Genomic DNA, 7,586 nt, shown 5'->3' with positions numbered 1-7,586 from the left:
TTTATAGCTGTTGCTAATTTTTAACTCTGCCTGTAGTGTGCCTACAGAAATGCACTGATTGTGATGTGCAATACTTTTAGCTAAAAAATACCCGGATGTCCCGTCTAAAAGGAGACAACAACAGCACAGCAAGCTACAAATAGTCAAACAACACAAGACAACACAACAGTAGATACAATGAGCTAGAAATGGGTACAGCTCTGGTTCGCTTTTATCCGACAGAGTGAAGCGCTGCTGTGAACGCACACGCAACCAGCCTTTTGTTGGACTGCTAGATCGTGACGTCATCGTCTCTGGTGTGTGTGTGTGTTTTTGTTTGTGTTTGCGGGTGTGTGATAGGATCCACCTTGTTTCATACTGGTCCCCGTCAGCTCTGTGCAGTATAGAAAGTTGCAGTGGTTGTTTTGTCATGAATATTAAGGAACTACGCTCATGATTCATGCACAGTGGACAAGTCCACATCTAATGAGATGTTTGGTTACCGGATAATTTGTTAAGATAGCAACTATAGTTCTGTACATTGCACGCAGGGTACAGTAGGTAATAAAACCAGCCGTGTATTCTGATTCTCTTTGAAGAATTGAGTGTCACATGTTTAGTTGTTGCTCATCTGTCCACAGGCAAATCTCACAGAGTAAACAGGGATTTGGTTTCTCTCTCTCTCTCTTTGAAAGAATACAAAACTGTTGACGTACATTCAGCTGCACTGAACCTGAACGCTCACGGGATGATCTCACCAACAACTAGGCCGATGTTGGACCTTTAGTCTTTTACCTTAAGTTAAAGTAGATGTGAGAATGAGGTCATGTGTTTACTGCATTATCGGGTGCTTTCAGTTTCTGAGAAATTCACGGAAAGTAAAGGTCTGATGAAGCCTTTGTAATATGCAGTAACACAAACATGTCTGCCCCGTCAGTCAAACAGCCATAAACTGGAAAAAAAAAAAAAAAAAAAAAAAAAGGCAGAGCTGTCTGAAAGCAAAACAGTTCCAGGGTTAAAATAAAAGCAAAAGAAGGAAACTGATCCATGTTTACATCTCAGTTTAGATTTAAAATGTAACATTACAGCTAAAGATAAAAATAAATTACTGTGTAGAATCAGCAATCTACTCTTAGAGCCACATCCATTGACCTTTTCCAGAGCAGACATTCTGACTATCTGTAGGCATTAGTATGATTATTTCCACTATAACAATTAACACAATAACACCATTACCAATGAGTATAACTGTTTTTATTTCCACTGTTACAATTAACAATCAACAGTGTATACTGCTGTCCATGGTCTATCTCTCTCTCTCCTCCCCCACTCCCTATTTCTCCTTTCAAACCCAACCTGTCAAGGCAGGCCTTCACTGACATAGTGGACTGTCACTGTGAGATAGTGATCCTGTGCAATACTGCTCCACCCATCAGTAGTTAAGGCCGCTTTTGATACAGATGTTTATCATTTCAACATCATACCAAGCAGGTATGAGCGTGTGCTTCTGGAAGGGACGTGATAATTGGGATTGAGGGCCATGGTCATCTCCCTACTGTGGAAAAATAACAACCAGAAGCAAAAATAATTCATCCCACTCTAGTTGTGAGAAGGACTGGTGTACAGTAGCTCATCCAGTTCAACCATAACATTACACTCCAGCCTGCAGGCGTGGATTCAATGTAAATAAAACGTCAGACGTAACGGCTGGACGTGTCATCGTTAGGATCCATCTACACGCACGTAGAGAGATGTAAAGATGTAAAAAAACAAACAAAAAAAAACAAGTGTCAGTTGGCGAGGGAAATACTCATCAACTATGTTAGAATCAATCAAAGCTAACTGCCCATGAGCCTATCTGTATTTTTAATTCTGACCAATCAGGACTCAGTAACAATTTCAGACTGGTCCTTAATATCCATTCTTAGTCAGTATCATAACTTTCTGTTGTGATTCCTGCCTCATAGTCTTTCATCACATGGTTCTATTATGGTCTTCCTCTGTTATATTTCATTGTCTTATTTGTACTTGAAGCAAGACGCCAACACTGACGCAGCCCCTTGAACACCTGCTAACACTGTCTCTCTCTTGACAGTCTGCCACAGCCTGTGTGTGTCTTCAACAACAGCCCTGAGCAGTAGCTGTTGGAAGGGGGGGGGGGGTTATTTCTCACTGGTGGCCCTTTTGATGATGAGCTCACTTCCTCAAACCTCTTTTATTACGAGCATCCCTGTCTGCTCCAGTGACACTTGCTCTACAACAGTTGTTTAGATTAAGCGGTGAGATATTAAGTCGATGAGCAGGAGACTGGTTTTGTTTAACACTGAGATTCCCAGCATGTCTTTCTACGTCAAGTGTGAGAAATTGGCTAATGTCTGGATCGTCAGCATGAAGCACTGTGAGTGTGGCCCAGCCTCTTGGACCAATGCTTGTTAGTTTTCAGTGACATGATTTGACATTTTTATTTTGCACATTGATAAATCTAAAGCTCTAGATCTGGATCTAGCAAATTCTCCCATTTGAGATCCTGAAACCTTCAAGTGTTTTTGCTTATAAAATAACTTTTATAATAAATCGACCTTTAAAAGTAGTTGAGTTGATTTTCTTCGGATCAACCAATGTTGTATCTTGACATCTGATTATGTTCAGTGCATCCGTGATCTTCTGAGCATCAGCAGTATATTCCCTCCTGTAGAAGTTTATTCATTGATATTTCAAGTGGGGAGCTGAGGACACTTCAACAGAACAAATTACCCTGTTCAGGAGTGTCCCATTAATTAAGCACTTTGACAGTTAAGTCTGAACAACACCTGCAGTGACCTTTAACCCCTAACTTGCCCCTTGGACACCCAGGGAGCTTCTCATTTTCCTTCTCTCTTTAGCTATTGCTGTTATTCCACAGCACATGCTGTTTATCCAAAACACCTTATAGCAGCATTAGTGCATACAGTTCCAACATGGGTGGTCCCAACAGGAAGTCCGAACCTACATTAGTTAATTAGTGTGTTAGTCCTCAGTTGAACCCACTGAGCTCCACAGGACCTGGCTGCTTAGTTGCAGCACTATGAATGTCTTTTGGAGAGACTGAAAATATGCCCTGACCATATATTTAAACAATATTGTGTCTCCCCCCTCTATGAAGTAGAGCCTGACCGATTTATCGGTAGGCTGATTTTATCAGCCGATATTGGCTTATCACAGATTTTTCGGTATCAGCGCATATATTCTCTGAAATGTGCTGATATGAATAGTTTTATTAAGAAGCAAGAATGCAGTGGAAATGCTCGGGTCAAGTCAAGTTATATAGACAGCATTTTATGTATATTTCATCCTTTGTTTTCATTCAAGTCATATATATATATATATATATATATATATTCGTTCTTATGTTTTTATTTATAGTTATTTATTTTTATAGTTATTTTATTTAATTCCCAAAGAAGTTTACCGTTTCAGTGCACTAATGTAATTTTGGTTTTTTGTTAAACTGTAAAATACCCTGCTTTCATTACATATCTTTTTCACAAGTGTTCATATATATATATGTTGGCCGATATATCGATATCGGAATTTTTTTACTCTCTAATATCGTTATCTGCATTGGCCTCAAAAATCCAATATGGGTGGGGCTCTAGTATGAAGTGTGGCTGTTACTATAAATGTCAACTAGTTCTAAAAGACAGACGCTGCCACACAAACTGCTGTTACTGTTACTGAACCACACAATGTCTCACTTCCTGTGCAGCAGCTACTGGACAGCAGGGTTGTGTTAAGTGCTGCCAGACGTTTTTGTTCTACAGTAACAGTGATCCATGCAAAGTGCTGATAGTAACTGCTGGTAGTAATTGTTACTGAAGTGATGAATAAATGAAGCGCTCAGGTCTGTTTGGAGCATTGTCATGTTACTGGACATCACACAGCTCAATAGGGTTTTCAGTTGAGCTAAAGCAATTAGTTTATTAATCAAGTTGACTGATTAACTGACAGTGGATTGTTTTTTGTTCATTTTTATAAGCAACAAGTTCCAGTTACTAATTTTCATGTTCTGACACTAAAATGACTGTTTGGACTTTGTGTTTATGATTTCCACTTTTATTTTGAAACAGTTTTCCATGCGTCCAGTCATCCTTGCCTCCCTCGTGTATTTAATGTCGGCCTTACACCAAACGACTCATATACTTGCGCCTCCTCGTAGTCGCCTCCATGTTCACCATCGACTCAGTTTGCTGCTTCCTGTTGGGTGCTGGATAAAGCTTCATTATCTGCATGAGCAAAGACTAAAAACATACAATAATATTAAACATGTTTGATTTTATCGGAATGTCAGAGTGAACAACAGACCGAGTTAAGACAGCTCGGACGGTCACCGTACACCAAAAGATGGAGATGACGGGACCAAATGATTAATTGAATAATCAAGATTTTTTTTTTTTTTGTAGTTATATAAGATTAATTAAGGATTGTTTTTTGGTGATGACAAACACCCAAAGCTGATATTGCATGTGATGATAATCAATAATTTCTCAGCCCCGTCTGAAATGACACTGTCACATATTATCAGGCAAATATAAAAAGATTTTGGTATCTTTTATCAACCCCACGATGACACTCAGCCACTGTAGATAAAACATTATCCGTTTTGCTGATGTGAAATGATTATAAATGAACATGTAGCCCGGCACTAGCCCGTGTTTGGGAGGTGTGAACGGGTGCAGGGAGCTGCAGCAGCCAGCAGTGCTGACTGCAGGACAGTTGCTGTGTCATTTGATGAAATGTCGCCTGAAGCAACAGTAGCAGAGCGGCAGCATGACTGGAATGACTCAGTCTTACGAGCAGCACTTGGCGGGGACACACACACACACACACACACACACACACAGGACAAGTGTTTCTGAGCATCTCCACATTCTCCGGATGCTCATGACTCTTTAGGGTCCCACCATCAAAGCCCCCCCCCGTGACATAAGTCTTGGATAGTATAAACTGTTCTGACACCATTTCTGATAATGTGTGAGTCCCACACTGGGTTATGAAAGCTGAGCAATGTAGGTGTTTTGATTCGCTGTGTTTTCGTGATGAGCCATTATTGTGTGATCGTTCCTTTCAAACACAATGTCCACAATGTCTTAACATTTCATCTTTTGTTTTCATTTTCTTATGAGTTCAAATATGGGATCATGGAACCTTTAAAAAAAAGAGAGTTTTTCCTAATTTTTCTTTTTTCAAGTGGCATTAAAATTCCTCCTACTAAAGGCCTTAATGTCTTTATCAAGAAAACCTCCACCTTCTCTTACTTAGTTTCATAAGTTGCAGTTACTTTGCCATGTATGGCGCTCTGAGGCACACTTCTCATTGAAAGTATTTCATCTGTGTGAAATAGTGCTTCAATAAAAATCCAATTTATTGTTGGTACAGGACAGATTTAGGCCCTGCTTTGATGTTTTTCTTCTTGCTGTGTAACCATCCATTTACTGAGCGCCATGTGTTGTGTAACGGTCTTCAGTGTGGCCTTATCCGGCCTAACCTTGTTGTAATACTTTAATAATCACACGGATTGAAGATAAGTTGTTTGACATGAGAGGGATTTACCGTATGCGTGGCTGGTTTTAGGGGGAGTGTTTAGTCCGGACGATCCCACCGCCGAGTCCCAAAAAAGGCAAACCTCTCCCCTTTCAGAGTATCCCGCCAAAAAGACATTTGGGCACCGTCCCGAATCTCTGGGAGGGAGGAAGGTGTTGGATAAATGACTCCTCCTTCAAATGTCACAGGGGTCTTCGGGCTCAGGACAGCTTAGTGGCTGATGCGGCTTCTTAGAGGAAGTAGACTGGGAGTCATGTTGCCCTTTTCACTCTGACTGGGTGGATCCTGATCTGTCAGCCCTGGTCTGGACCGGAGGACAGCGCTGCAGCTCCACCATGCTGAGGCTGTGGTAGGTAACGGGAGGTGAATGTTTTCTCAGGACATCACCACTCTGAGTCACAGTTCACCTCATGAAAGCTTTGAACTCACTAAGTCACTGTTTGGCTGGGACTGTAGGTCAGGGTGGAGTCCACTGGTGGTTTAAATCTATCTGGTGCTTCATAAATATTCTCATAATTGGTTTTGAGTCATGCTTATTCACAGCACAGTGTGGGATGATCTTGAGGTGACATTGAGGCCTCAGTGAGAGGTCACGATAAACGGGCTCTGTGCTGTAGAAGGTGATTTTTGATGCACTGTAGTTTTGTTGGAAGTCTGACCCTCCCCTCTGGTCTCACAGGTCCCTGCGAAGAGGAAGCTCCTTCACCTTCCTCACCCCAGGACCACAGTGGGACTTCAGTCTGGTGAGTGCAGCAGGCCTGTTCATTTTGCCATGTTCATATTATATAAGACCACCTGCAGGACACATGCATACAGTTTGGCTCATTTATCACTAATCAGAACAACCTACAGCAGAGGGAAGTAAAGAGAAAATGTACCAGGGGGTCGACTGTCGAGACACACGGTTCCCAGCAGCAAGAAATGTAGATACCTGCTTTATTTACTTCATCTGTGATATACAGTGCAGTACGTGCATGATATATACATTTATGGTCTGCACATTTCTGCGACTTGGCTTCTGGCTGACTTCTGTCCTCTCGTGCAAACACACTTCAGCGCTGCTTCCCATCATAACAATGTCTTTTGGCTTTAAATCTCAAACCCCAGAGTTTTCAACAAAGGTCCAGGAAACGGTGTCGCTGTTCACCGTCACAGTGATGAAAGGGCAGCTCCTCACTGGACCACAGCCACTGTGACTCAGATAAACCATCCAGACTGGAGGATAAATGTCTGATTGTTTACACTATAGACATATTTTACTAAATCACAACCAAACATTTAAGCAATTTAGTTCATTCTTTTTGAGGGTATTTAGGAAGAAATTCTTCAGTTCTGTGGTATAAGAGCCTTTTTTTCCTTCACTCTTGCAGTTGGCCGCGATTCTGTTTTTTTCATTTATTGGGTCAAAATGTGTAGTTTTTATTGCTCATAAGGAAATAAATCTTACACCAAAACTCATGGACGATCCACAATAATAACACTTAACTCACAGAAAACAACAGAAGCAGATGGCAGATAAGTCTTTTACTACCTGAATTGGATTTTTAAGGTTAACAGTATTTCTGCTGATATTCATTTTTTTTAACACTACATAACTTAACTAACTACATAACTAACTTAACTTAACTACATAACATAAACAAAGAACTTTGCACAGTGTAGTCAGTTATTGTTGAGCTCATGGGAGGGTCTGAATCAGCTTTCACGATCATTTACTTGTCTCAGTGGGCATGTTTATTTCTAGTGTTTTACCTCTGGTCTAATAATCCTTCTAATATTGCCAGATGTGAACAGCTGTGTCGAAATGTAATGGCCAGACATTAGCTAATTTGCTGCTTTAAACTTTGAGACAAGCACACACTGAAACTGTCTTGGCATGAGAGTCTATTGTCTGTTATTTACCATTATTTCATGAGTATAATGATATACAATTAACAGCTCATTAGCTGTCTTTCACTGACATTATCTCATAATTATAGGTACAGGCCATGGCATTAGCTAGCTTTGTGGCTAACTAGTTTAGCAAC

Source organism: Seriola dumerili, unplaced genomic scaffold, assembly GCF_002260705.1.
Source record: "Seriola dumerili isolate Sdu_G_001 unplaced genomic scaffold, Sdu_1.0 BDQW01000138.1, whole genome shotgun sequence".
Lineage (NCBI taxonomy): Eukaryota > Metazoa > Chordata > Actinopteri > Carangiformes > Carangidae > Seriola > Seriola dumerili.
The sequence above is the reverse complement of the archived record's forward strand: the minus strand, read 5'-3'. Positions refer to the sequence as shown.